This window comes from Hippocampus bargibanti, linkage group LG06, assembly GCF_051943395.1.
Source record: "Hippocampus bargibanti isolate YZ-2025 linkage group LG06, ASM5194339v1, whole genome shotgun sequence".
In the NCBI taxonomy this organism is placed as follows: domain Eukaryota; kingdom Metazoa; phylum Chordata; class Actinopteri; order Syngnathiformes; family Syngnathidae; genus Hippocampus; species Hippocampus bargibanti.
The window spans coordinates 7,067,501-7,082,566 of record NC_142739.1 but is presented as its reverse complement, the minus strand read 5'-3'; positions in this window follow the sequence as shown (position 1 = coordinate 7,082,566).

Here is a 15,066-nt window from a genome sequence, read left to right as displayed (position 1 = left end):
TGAGTGAAAAAGAACTTGAAATAATATCAAAGACATTGAATTGTTTTATAATGTAAAATAAATGCATTGTCCTCTTTTGTTATTTGTTTTATAAATCCTTTGTGTGTCCAATTAACAAACATTCATAACATGTATTAAGCATTTCAATCCAAGCTTTACACATTCATTGTCTAACTTAGGCTGCATATCTCTTCAAAGTATTTCCTCTCTATTTCAAATAAAATTCAGCACAGTCAATCGCAAAAACACCCTCTTCATTTTTACGTCTGTGTAAGCTCTCAGTCGTACAGGAGTGGTCCATCGATGGATAATTACAAGTAAAGTAAAGTTTGTAAAGTAATTATAAAAGAGGACAGAGCGTTAAAAACAAAAGTCTTTAGGAAGGCTACGCACAATGACCAATACTTACTTTTCGATTCTAACAACCCTTTACAACACAAACTAAGAGTTATCAGAACCCTCCAGCATAGGGCTAAACTAAGACCAACATGCGTCAAAGGTAGAGAAAAGGAGTCTAAACATATCAGGAGAGCACTCGCTAACTGTGGGTACCCTCAATGGTCATTTAACAAATGTCAGAAAGAAAGAATAGGGAATGTAACCAAAAATTCTGAAGATACAAAAAGGAGAGAAGTAGCAGTACCTTACATTGCAGGAGTTTCTGAAAAACTACAAAGAGTCCTTTGGCAAAATTCCTACTTATTTCAAACCGATAAACACTGTAAGGCAAAAATTAGTGCATCCAAAAGATAGGCTGCCAAATTAAAAACAACGTAATGTAGTTTATTCAATAATTTGTAAGAATAAAAATTGTAAATAGCAGTACATTGGGGTGACAAAACAAATTCTCAAAAAAAGACTTTATCAATGTCACGTTTTGCGAGGTGGTGATGGCGGGTGCGGATCCCAAAAAGCAGGCAGGAGGGAGCAGGAGGTTGAATTAAAATAAAGGTTGTATTAAAATAAAGGTCAGCTGGAACAAAATGTAAAACATCAAAATCATCTGAACAGAAAAATACAAAGTATCAAAAGAAAACCAAGTGTAAAAGTCCGCCAAGGTTAAACAAACACATGCACAGCATACACAATGCATGCAACAAACTTGCAGCAAAAAAATGAACCGACACCGGCTGATCGTGCCGGGTGTCCTTTTAAGTGTCATTGATTAAAACGACCAGCACCTACGAGGCTGCAGGCAGGGCTGACATCGCTACCCGTTGGTCGCCAATCTGATCGGGACGAGCAGCACCTGTGCAGGTGCAGGCGGGGCCGACAGCGCCCACCGTTGGTCGCCACCAGATCATGACAGTACCCCCCCTTCAAGGGGCTGCTTCCAGAAGTCCCAACAGTCTCCCAAAAGGTCCACTCGTCAGGGAACAATGGTGGCGACGGCAACCGCTGCCTCTCCAGCATACGATGGGTGGCAGCCTGATGGGAACGGGACTCGGCCTGGGTTGGACGAAGACGCGGCATGGATCGTCGTGGGCGTGAGTGCGATCCCTCTCGCACGTTCACGCGACGGCGCATGGCTCAACGTGGACGTCGAACTGCCAGGCGCAGAATGGCACCCCATTAGGCCGTATGGGACCAGGTCTCGGCCGGACGCCGACGTGGGCGTGAACTGTCCGGCACCAGGGAAACGCGAGACCAGTCATGAGCCGCTCCGGGATCCAGCGGTGAGTGGGGTCTCGGACTGACGTTGGCGTGGACGTTGCACGGCTCGTCGTGGATGAGACTCAATTCGTCATGCACAACGACAGCGTGGCTGGACGTGGGCGTGCACTGCCAGTCACCCAGTGTCACCCTGGACGGCCACCTGGAAGGAGGTCTCGGCCGGACGTTTACGTGGACGTTACGGCTCGTCGAGTGACGCAATTCAAACTCGACGAGGCTTGGGCTAACATGGACGTAGCATTGCCAGACACAGGGTGGAAATGAGACGGGTTCGATGTACCTGCGGGATCCGATGTTTGGTGGGGTCATTCTGTCACGTTTTGCGAGGTGGTGATGGCTGGTGCGGATCCCAAAAAGCAGGCAGGAGGGAGCAGGAGGTTGTTTGACAAATTGTATTAAAATAAAGGTCAGCAGGAACAAAATGTAAAACATCAAAATCATGTGAACGGAAAAATACAAAGTATCAAAAGAAAACCAAGTGTAAAAGTCCGCCAATGTTAAACAGGGCTGACGTCTCTACCCGTTGGTGGCCAATCTGATCGGGACGACCAGCACCTGTGCAGGTGCAGGCGGGGCCGACAGCGCCCCCCGTTGGTCGCCAACCAGATCATGACAATCAACATAATACTAGTGGGCCTCAATCGCCAGTACATATGCAACTAAAAGCTAGCAACCACTTATTTGACGATAATGAGGTTAAAATCTTAGCGAACGAACATAGATGGTCTGAAAGGGGAGTAAATGAAGCGACTTTCATAAAACAGCTAAATCCTTCTTTAAACCGATATGGTTGGGTGAGGTTCAATTTGGATCGTTCGTACAACAGCCTACTTAGGCAAAATAGAATTAGGAATACTGATGAGGTGATACCGGTGGAAGTGGGGCATTCAGGACAGGCGTTAGTCAGAACAATAGGAACAATAATTGGAGTGGCAGGGAGTAGTCCTCTGCTCCCAACCTGAGAGCAGGGACCTATCATAGCAGAGTCCGGCACCGCCATGTCTGGACAATAGGTATTTATATATAGGGCCTAAACTACCAGTAAGACATTAGTTTGCTGACAAAGTTTCTTGGATAAGAAGCGAAACGTCCGACACCTTCAAAGAAGTACAGATGACGGCTGAAGAAACCTTTTCATCATCTTCATTTTGACACAGCCCGCGAGCACTTATGCGCAATGGGTATACACGTATTGCACATATCGACTGCCCTCCATTGCACATTTAGGCAATGCCGTTCCCTCATGCAAAATGTGTCCCACAACAAAGGGTGAGAGTCGACATAGAATGTATTGTATGTTCTGCTTTGAGGAATAAGCGAGGTACGTAAATCACATCGAGTGAGTGGTGCGATTTAACACTTTCATGCAAGATGTAATCTGAGTACATGGTAAACCGTCCACTGTTGTAACCGCTGGTACTGAAGGGGTTCGACAGTTGATGCAGTAAAGAAACATTTAGTTGGAAAGAAGTCTGTAAGGGTCATCTGAAGTCTCACTTTAGTGCACTCATACTCTACGGTGAGGCATGTGATTGGAAGCTCAAGGACCCCTTTGCCATAGAGGCTGATGTTGGACAGACAGCATGGAACACCAAGCCATCTTTTCACATATCTAGTGATGGCTCGCTCCAACTTCTCATAGTTGGGAGTGGGACCTCATAGACTGTGAGTGGTCACATTACCCGAGGGAGAAGTCCAAACTGCAGACACCAGAGCTTGAGCTTCCCTGGCAGTGGAGTCTTGTTGATGTTGATGATGCATTACCATCCTCATTGACAGGGGTGTTGACGCTCTGCGAACTTTGGTTTTCGTCCCGTGCCGTGCTTCACGCGATTTAGATTAATCAGATTTTAACTGACCAGGCAACAGTTAAGTGCCATTGCCGACTTTGGGCCTCAAAACTGCCTTTTCACATTCTTGATGAATTTAACGTAGTTTTGAGTGTCGCACCAACCAAAGCTTCTTGGGTGGATAGTTGGCTGTCTACAAGGGTGACGTCCAAATGAATGCCACATACCAACCAATATGTAGTAGTGGCATGCTTCCTTGATGACGATTGGATGGTATGCAATGATGACGAATGCTGGATTCAGGATTCCCCCATGTGCTATCTCATCAAAAATAATAAGATGACTGTTTTTTTTTGTAAGACAACTTTGCTGTCAATCTGAGCATTATAGCCCATAGCACAGAAGAATGTGTGGTTTGTGTTCAACCATGGATTCAATGCCACTATCCAGCTTCATATTCCTCCAGCCATCAGCACAGCCACCCCCACCTTCCGTGTGTTTGAGCTTCTCAGCAGGGGGGCTGCACTTCCAGAGATATGCAGTATGTGCCATCCTACGTGATGTGTGTTTAGCCTCTTGGCTACTTCCAGGATGTGCTAATGTGATAATTGAGTATTTCGGGTTCTGCCTGCAACGATGCTCCCATGCACACAAACACTTACTCCACACGCATCCTTGCAGCTAACTTGGCTGGGAATAGCTTATCCTGTAGTTGTTTACACTGAGCTGTACTCACTCATTGGTCATGGCCCACATATAAATTATTTGGTCATACTTTCAATACATCCCCACATGCATTGCTGATATTCTCTCGACTGTCTTTCAATCAAGAAATGAACATATTGGTTTCTGTGCTGTTGGAACAGAATATTATACTGTAAAAGTACACAGTGAAGTATGTGTCACCATTTTTAAATGTGATATTCAATAGAATTATCTTCAAGCTAAAAGTTTTTAACTCAACGACATTTTGGGCAAATGTATACTTTCAACTTTAGGAATAAAAAGCTGTGACTCTGGGTGGCATGCCTCATTTTATGCTGTACTTGTTTGTACTTGTTTGTATTGCATATATATTATATATATATATATATATATATATATATATATATATATATATATATATATATATATATATATATATATATATATATATATATATATATATATATATATATATATACAGTAAAGTCTCATTATATCGATATTCAAGGGAGCCCGAAAAAATATCGATATAACCGGGACTATTGATATATCCGATCCTGCGCCGAACTGCATTAAACAAAAGCCGCCAAAAGAGGGCAGCCAAGCGCCATATAAGAAACGGAGCTGGCCATTAGCTCCCTTTTTTTTGGGTGAGAGATGTTCCCCCAATGTTGCCTCAAAATGGCACATATAATTCTTTAATGATTGTAAACATGTATGCTTTAATCTTCAGAACTACAGTGTATTTGAAACATATTCATAACTGGATGTGTAACAATAAAGCATATTATCCGAATCTGAAGCGATTGTTTGGATTCACAAGCAATGCAAGACGTCTTGGCGTGAAGTCATTTTTATTTGCATTTGAATAAAAAGTGACATCGGCTGTCCTTTAATACACAGTATGGAATGTTAATAATTTTCAAAATCATCGCGCTTCAGCAGACAAAACAAGAAACATTGTTGCAAAAAACGATTGCATTCATATACAGTACAGTGGGCATGTACATAACACAACAGGGAAACTGCAACGCTTACTTCTTACTGTATTATGTATACAATTTAAAAAAGACATCAATCTTCTTCTGCTTCCCATTTTTACCTTTTAACACAAACACAATCTCGTCTGCTACACACGAGCTAGCGTCTGAAAATGAAAATGGCTCTGCTACACGGGTGCTGGGCACGTAACCAAGTCACCTGACCAAGTCGACCAATGGCGTGACTGATGGCGTGACACGTAACCAAGACACGTGACCAAGTTGACCAATGGCGCGACCGATGGCGTGTCACGTGACAAAGTCACACGGCCAAGTCGACCAATAGCGCGACCGATGGCGGCTCATGTGACCAAGTCGACTAATGGCGCGACCGATGGCGGCTCACGTAACAAGACATGTGACCAAGTTGACCAATGGCGCGACGGATATATCGATATAAACAACAAAAATGGCCGTCGGGGGATGAAAAGGAGCACCGTAATAACCGGATTATCGTAATAACCGGGTATCGTACTAAACGGTACTAATTATACATAAAAAGACTAGAAATGTGCAAGGGGAATGAAAATAGTATCGTAATAAGCGGTACTATCGATATAACCGATATCGATATAACGAGACTTTACTGTATATATATATATATATATATATATATATATATATATATATATATATATATATATATATATATATATATACAGAGAGAGAGAGAGAGAGAGAGAGAGAGAGAGAGAGAGAGAGAGAGAGAGAGAGAGAGAGAGAGAGAGAGAGAGAGAGAGAGATACTCTATATTTAAATAAATCCGATTTAAAACTTTTTCCATATATAAGACACCCCGGAGATATTTGATGCAATACAGCTAGCCATATCAATATGACTTTCTTTATACTTGCACTATGTCCAGTTTTTTTTATGAAACAGTTTTGCACATTCATAGTATACAGTTGACATTTTATTTTACTATGCTTAGAATATCTTGTTTTCTATCCTTTCACCCCCCACCTGTGGACTGCAAATTTCCCCATTGTGGGACGAATAAAGGTTTTCTGATTCTGAGTATAATGAAAAAACATTTTCCAAATATATATACATAGATACAAGTTTTCCAAATATAAGGCACACCACATTATGAGGCGGTACAGTAGAGGCTGAGGCTATGCACGACTTCTTCTACAGGGTGACTTCTGTTGCAAGGCCTGTTGTGGCTCAACATGACTTCACATATAAGGTCATCTTTTGAAGAAAATCTATGCATTTTGGTGTCCCTTATAGACCAGAAAATCCGGTACATTTTGGGTGCCCAAATTAATTTGCAAATTTGTGTCTCTCCTGGGAATAAAGGACTTTAATTTATGGTGTTTTTAATCTGTTATGATTTTTTTTCTAAACTTCCATCCAAGGAGAGGTAGACACCCGAACTGCTTGTACAGTGATACCTCGGTTTACGAACCCCTTGGCTTATGAACTTTTCGGTTTACGAACGTTAAATTTATGAAAATTTTACCTTGCCATACAAACTTTTTTCGGGATACACACAGAGCTGCCTCAATGAGTGATGTGTCGTTCGCGAACGAGCCGTTCTTCTAACAACAAAATGGCAGCCGACTGTTCTTGTCCTCTATTCCGCGCCCCCAGTCTTCGGTTAAAGCCACGTGATTGGTCAAGAATGCAGCAGTGAGGGGGTGTGGGGTGTACAGATAGAGAGGGAGTGAAGCCGTTCTCCCCCAAAAAAAATGACTGTCAACTTTTTTTTTCTCTATTCCCCGCTCCCAGTCTTCAGTTAAAGCCACGTAATTGGTCAAGAACACAGCAGTGAGGGGAGGTGGTTTAAACATTAAAGAGATAGGTAGACGACAGTGAGAGCGTTTCAACTTTGATAGTTCAAAGGCAGAGTGCAGCAAGATTAAAAAATCCCATCAATCAGGCTCCACAAACAACCCGCACAAGCCATCTGTACACTTGATGCAAAAAGCTATCAACCCAGTTTAACAGAACACAATTGATGAGGAACAAGGTAAAATTATCACAGAGAAAGGAACTACAAGGGATCATTACTCAAGATGGTGAAAGAAGAAGGTTACGTTCCTCATCAAGTGTTTATTGCTGAGGAAATCGGCCACTCCATTCTATCAAGCCAGCAACGACCATCACAAAGGTAAATAAAACGACTTTATTAAAAAGTACAGTTTATTTCTTTAATTAGAATACCATAGCACATTTATTGTAACATAAAATAAGGTATATTTTGTGTAGTTTTAAGGCTTAGAAAATTAGAAAGTAGAAAATTATGTTTTATGGGGACCTGGGAACTGATCTTTCTCATTTTAATGGTTTTCTATGGGAAATATATTTTTTTGGGATGCACACTTTTCCCCTTACACACTCTGTAGGAACCAGTTAAGTTCATAAGCGAAGGTATCACTGTATACCAATCGCAGAACACACAGGGACAAACAACCATTTGCACACATAATCGCAGCTACGACACACTGTTTAACCACTAAGCCAAGCAAAGACAAGTGTTCTCCAATTCATCCTCCTACAGTTCCGGTTTTCTTGTTGTTGTTATTATTTTTTGTTTATTTATTTTTTTTATTTATCCATGTATTTATTTATTCATGTATGTATGTATTTATTTATTTATTTATTCATTTATTTAGTTGCTTGTTCATTTAGTTGCTTGTTTCTTTCTTTATTTCTTAATGTTTGTTTCTTTATGTATTTATTTGTTCGTGCATTTGTTTATGTATTTATTTATTCACTTGTTCATGTATTTATTGTGAGTGCTCCATGAAAATTCATTTTCCGCCATTTACAGTGAAAACATAAAAAGATTTGGCACAATATTTGTGATTATTTTTGACAGTTTTTTTTTGAGCAACCACAACTGAAAATATGTTAATGATTATTTATACTTTGACAGGTTTAAGTACACTATAGACACTGAATCTGAATAGAGAAAAAAGAAAATAAGTACAATTAGAACTTTAAGATGCGATACCAATACACACAATAATGAATGCAGACAAAAGCCCTTTGGAACTAATTTTCTAAAATATTTTACGAATTTTCACCAAGTTTGAAATTCAGCCCTGCAGAGAAGGAGACAAGGCCTTGAAGGCCCTAATGTTACACTATTGATGGAGGATGGGGACCAAGATTCTGCATATATATATATTCTGTTTTATATATATATATATATATATATATATATATATATATATATATATATATATATATATATATATATATATATATATATATATATATATATATATATATATATATATATATATATATATATATGCAGATTTCTCTGGTTTCAATCCCGATTTGGCAGAACAGTTCGACATCGGTGTGATGGCACTGTCACAAATTTACGTAGCCCTTGTTCAGCCCCTCCAGCATTTTATTTGATATTCTAAAATATTTGTGCACATTATTTTCTCATAGCCTGATATCCTCTATGTACCGCAACACTCAAGAAGGCCTTTCTTCTCAGAAGAGAAAAAAAAAATCCCACAGCCATCCATGCTTGATGGATTTTTAAACATTTGCGGATAATTCAAATTCCAACAATCAGAATGCTTCATCAGAAACCATGTGACATGTTCTCTTCTTGTTGAAAACAAGTTTGCCGCACCAAATGGCAGTACACAAATCTCATCTCATCTCATTTTCCGTACCGCTTATTCCTCATTAGGGTCGCAGGGGTTGCTGGAGCCTATCTCAGCTGTCTTCGGGCACGAGGCGGGGGACACCCTGAATTGGTTGCCAGCCAATCGCAGGGCACACAAAGACATACAACAGTCACTCTCACACTCACACCTAGGGACAATTTGGAATGGTCAATCAGCCTGCCATGCATGTTTTTGGAGTGTGGGAGGAAACCGGAGGAACATGCAAACTCCACACAGGGAGGCCGGACCGGGACGCGAACCGGCGTCCTCTGCACTGTGAAGCCAGTGTGCTAACCACTCGACTACCGGGCCGCCCTCAGTACACAAATCATGCCTGACAAATAAATAAGAAACAGAGCAAAAGGTTTTGCGTGTTGATGTATAGCCAAGTGGAAACCAAAATCAAAAATGTAATTGAAATGAATTTGGAACATTGTGAAAACATATCAATAACACCTCCATTTGTTAAATTTGGATAATATTGCTTTTCTGTAGCATTAACTGAATACTATAAATTGCATCAACGAGGGCCATCGAGAGAAACATTGTATTCACTAACTGCAATAAAACATGATAAATAGGGAACATTTAATCATGTTTTTTTCAGTAAATTTTAAAATGTTTAAATTCTACCAATAAGAAAAACACACACAGTTGATTGTACTATATGAATCCCTCATTTGAGAAGTCACCAATTGCAGTGTTGTATATATTATAGCAGATCCACCGCAGAAAGTATAAGCGGGAGAATCGGAGCATTGAGATGCCCCAAGGTCTTGGATTTTATTGGGAAGCTGAAAGCAAACTCAGCGCAGATATTCAGAAATTCACTCTCTGGCTTGAGTATTGATCACTTCTTACACATCCACACATCATGTGCTAGGCAAATCAATAACATAAACACAACCACACATTTACAGTGGCTGTGGCCCAAGTGAGCATTTGTATTGGTGAGGATTTTCTTTCGGGGTAGGCTTGGGAAAACTGGAAATTCTGTCATTTTTTTTATTATTATTTTTTTTACAAACTGCTGTGCAAAGAAAGGGTGATGTAAGGAGGAGGAGAAGAGGAGGAGAAGTGGCGTTGCCAAGGCATTGTCGAAAAGAGAAGAAGGAGGGGATTAGGGTTGGTGGTTCGCTGTCGAACTAGCATCGATACAACAGCAACATTTGCCTAATCCCTCAGTAATGGCAGCTTTCCGTCCTTCATGGACATACAAACACTCGGCCTCCTCCTCCTCCTCCATTCGGTTACTCTCGTCTCCTTTCTTGCCCTGGTCCACCCTCATTTACATAACATTTCAGACATTAAAGCAGGCCGAACAAAGCCCCATTATGTGCATGTTGGTTTTGCAGAGGAAAGGAGCATAACGAGTCAGAACTTCACAGAAACATGTCCCCTGTTTTGTTTGCTGGAGATGGTTTGCTTGTTTGTAAAGTACTCTGCAAAAGAAGGTGGAGAAGGAAATAGTGACAAATAGAGTTTAGGCCAAGTGATCTGATCAAATGTCTGTGCAAAAGTCATCCACGGCTTCCTAAAAATACAAATTCATCAAGTGGGGTTTGTTATATTCAACAATGATTTGGTTGGCTGCTGTAAATATTGCATATTGTTGTTCAATCAACACGATAGGTGTTTTTTTTGTCTGTTTTGTTTCCCCAAAACTTTATCACTTAAAAATATGTCCCTATATAGGGGTTTGTATTTCACTTTTTTTTTAAATGATATCAAATTTAGAATTTGAGTTGTGTGATTTCATACTCACTATTCAACTCAAAAATGTATATTCAGCTTATTTTATTGTATCAAATTATCACAGAAAATTAAACAAAATGAATGATTCGTCACATCTGGCTTTGAACCTCAAAAACTGTGAAATGTCTGCCAAAACATATTTCACTTCAAAGGCCGTGTAGCTGTATGGTGATCTTTTCATGAAATAGACCATCCGTCCCTCCCCCCCTTTTTTTAACAGAGCATTATTCCTTAACAGTCATCATAAAATAGATAAGTTAAGATTGGAGTTCCCACCTATAATATAACAAGCCCTTTTTTTGACACATGAGCATGAGCTGTAAAATAACACTGCTAGCAATCTTTTCAGAAGTGTACGATTTTGCCCTTGCTTATTTTCATTTGGTCCCATAGAGCCGAGTTTTCCATTGGCTTCAAAGCCGTGTGCCGAGCTCAGTTGGGGGCCTTCAAAGCTGCCTTCTCTGGCGGCAGGTTTAGGCACAGAGAAAGCTTCTTGTTCTTGAAGGATTTGGCTGACAAATAATGCTGAGCTGAGACTATGGGGAGCTAGCTTGCACCCTGACAGGATAGTCGTCATTCTGCGGTTCGAAGCTACTGCTAGATTTTACCTGGGTGAGTACCACTTTTGCTTTACTCTGCTTTTATTTTGTGAAAAGTAAGCTGCGATCAAGTATATCCCTGTGCAGTTTCCACTGGGACTTTTTTTTCACCCACAGCACATACATGCTATCGTTTTGCTTTGTTCATTTGCAATAAGGGAAAACATTCAGCTTTTAGACATGCTGGTTTGATGATACTCGATCTTTATTTCAATGATATCCTTTTAATTGGAAAACACTTTAATTGGAAAAGCAATGCACAACTTAAATACAGGATAGTATTTATTCTGTGATTTCTGGGATGTGTATTTATTTATTTATTTATTTAAGAGATGAAGAAGGTAGAGGATTTTAAGTACTTGGGGTCAACTGTCCAGAGCAATGAAGAGTGTGGAAAAGAGGTGAAGAAGCGTGTCCAGGCAGGCTGGAGCGGCTGGAGAAAAATGTCAGGTGTGATTGCGATAGAAGGGTTTCAGCTAGGATGAAAGGAAAAATGTATAAAACAGTGGTCAGACCAGCCATGATGTTTGGACTGGAGACAGTGCCACTGAAGAAAAGACAGGAAGCAGAGCTGGAGGTAGCAGAGCTGAAGATGTTGACGTTTTCTTTGGGAGTGACCAGGTTGGATAGGATCAGGAATGAGTATACATTAGAGGGACAACTCATATTAGAGGTGTTGGAGAGAAAGTCAGAGAGGCCAGACTGAGATGCTTTGGACATGTCCTGAGGAGAGAGAGCGACTATATCGGGAAAAGGAGGTTGAGCCTTGAACTGCCAGGCAGGAGACCGAGAGGAAGACCGAAGAGGAGGTTTATGGATGTGGTCAAAGAGGACATGAAGGTAGCTGGTGTGAGGGAAGAGGATGCACAAAACCGGGATAGATGGAGGACATTGATTCGCTGTGGCGACCACTGAGGGGAAAAGCCAAAAGGAAAAGAAGAAGATTTATTTATTTATTTATTTATGTATTTACATTGAATATTCATACTTAGTGTGTTAGAAAATATTTCTTCTGGCTTAAAGTCACAATGCATTCATCATGTCTGAGCTACTTAAGGAGACAACAACAGGTTTGTGGAGAAAGTGTGGAGAAAACGGGGAAGAGACACATGCGCTCTCAAGCCAATCATTGACTTTTTTTGTCATAGAATATGCAAATCTTAACTTGATATTCCCAATATTAAGCATATTCACGTGTGCCTGATTTTAAAATGGGAAAAGATCTTCAAGGCACGTTTGCGAACATGTCATTGGAAAGTCAGAAACTATATAAACACTCAATGGTAATTACCGAGAATATAATGAAATACTGAAAATAACTCATTATTTACTTACACCATACTAATCAACATGAAACAAGGAGTAAACTATTGTTACAAAATTCACAATTGTGTACTGTACTTGTACTTGAACCCTTCACTATCAAAACAATGTCCTCAATTATTCATTTGGAAAGTAAGCTTTTTGCTAAAATGCCTTTTTTTCGAAAGTTACTCTGTAAAAACCTCAGTTGTTCCCATGTGTAAAGAAATGGTATTATGATCAATCCACCGTGGAGAAAGAAAATTGCCACGAATAATCATATCTGAGTGGGCAGGAAGTAGAGAGAGAGAGAGAGAGAGAGAGAGAGAGAGAGAGAGAGAGAGAGAGAGAGAGAGAGAGAGAGAGACAGAGACAGAGAGAGACAGAGACAGAGAGATGAGGGGCTATTGTAAACCTCTACATGAGACAACCATATGTTGGCATCAGCTGTTAAATATGGCTAGTTGCCTGTGTTGTACTATTACAACCTCCTGGTGACCAATGTGTCTCAATTTCTTTTCGGTTCATGCATTTTCACAGAGAGTCAAACCATCTTACAATTACAATCTGTCATCCTCACATCTACCCAACAGTTTATCTAGAAGGCAGCACAAGGTAAACCTTCACAATCTAAAGACATTCAACTTTTTAGTTGTAACAGTTATCTAATGCTGTGACATTTTCATGTGATCAGCCTTCAACCGTGGAATGAACCGCTGTTACTACATTGATGCCACTGAAATGAGGCACTGGTCTGCTCCATTATCAATGGAAATGCACTTATGTATTAATTTGGTGATGTCATACTTTACATTGTGTGGCGTGCTAGTTTGCTTGCTAGTGTTCAGTCCTGAGAAAATTGTGCCTGGTGCCAGCCATTCCTATAGGTATTTTCAAACATTTGCCCGAAACCCTAAACAATGACAGTGAAAAGATGCTGTTTGTTAATGTACTTCTGCCTGTTAAATGAAAATGTAAATATCTCCCCTGTGACACTAATAAAGGCTAATCAAATCCAATCCAATCCTAAATTAATATAAAAGTGCTGTTATTTAATCTAATACATTGTATTGTTGTGTCACCCAGTATTCTCTCAAGAAGTGTTCACACAGTACATATATGGAGAATAAAAGTGTGCATTGGGTGCGATGATGCTGTCCAAAACATTAGAATGTAACACCTACAGTGATGCACTTGTCGTTCTTGACTGCATGCATAAAATGTTTGCATAGTTTGATATGAATTTGGGAAATCTGTCTTGAAATGTTTTTTCTACATACTATGTATAAAACAATGGTGTAAACTTCAGAGAAATTCTGAAAAAGGAAATAAAAATTACATTGCATGTCCTTCATATTTTTCCTCCAATGATAAATACAGTAAAGTCTCGTTATATCGATATTCAAGGGAGTCCGAAAAAATATCGATATAACCGGGACTATCGATATATCCGACCCTGTTTGCATGTAATTTTCTCCGTGCGTGCATAGAAATAGTATCGCTATAACCGGGACTATCGATATATCCGATATCGATATAACGAGACTTTACTGTATATGTATTGTATTTGCTTTTCTTCCAAAATAACCCTATCATTGGCAATATATCGCAAAACCATCATCCATTGTGCGTTTGCTATGGGGCAGATTTGCTGCAATATGCCAGTAAGGCGACCTCTCTTGAGGAGCTTAATGACGTAACCAAAAACTATTCACACCACGTTATGATGCAGTGCAGTTGACGTGGCTGGAAGCAGCAGTCCACATCATGGAGGCTTACGATCGAAAGTGTGCTTTATTATCCTTGTAAAGAGCAAGGAATGCTCTTCGATAGAATTTGATGTGTCTGGAAAGGTGTGTGCATTAAAAAAAAAACACAAGAAAAATACAATCTATTGCTGATACTTATTTGTGCCTGTGCTGTGTTCTTCTATTTGTCACACATGTTGTTGCAGGCTTGTATTGTCCTGTTATTGCCTTCACTGATCCTCTTTGAACTTGTTTCGGCTGCACTTGTTCTTAAGTCCCTAGTCCCTCCTGCTCCCGATCAGCATCACAGGAATCGCACACACACACACACACACACACACACACACACACACACACACACACACACACACACACACACACACACACACACACACACACACACACACCAGTCCTTTTCTAGTGCTATTGTCCCTCTTTTCGGATAAGGGCGGCAACTAAATGCCTACATTGTAATTGGAAATTGCAGGGCTGCCGGCACATTTAATGCTCTGGTAGAATTGCGTCGAAAGAAAGAGACCCTCTGAGGCTTAGGCGAGAAGATTGAAACCGGCAGCCATTATAATCAGTGATTCAGCCTTTTGGGGGAGACATTCAGTTTTAGTGGTTTGTTGAAAATTTAAAGGGAACCTCTGTGACCTCTTGGCTTTCACATCAGCCATTCAGCACCCTGACCACACCTCTTTCTCCCTTCTCCTCATCGTCTGCTGCATTCCTTCAACGTCGTCCTTAAGCACAAAGTCTGTCATTCACCCTCACCTATTCTTTTTTTGGTTTTGGACTTTTATTGTATT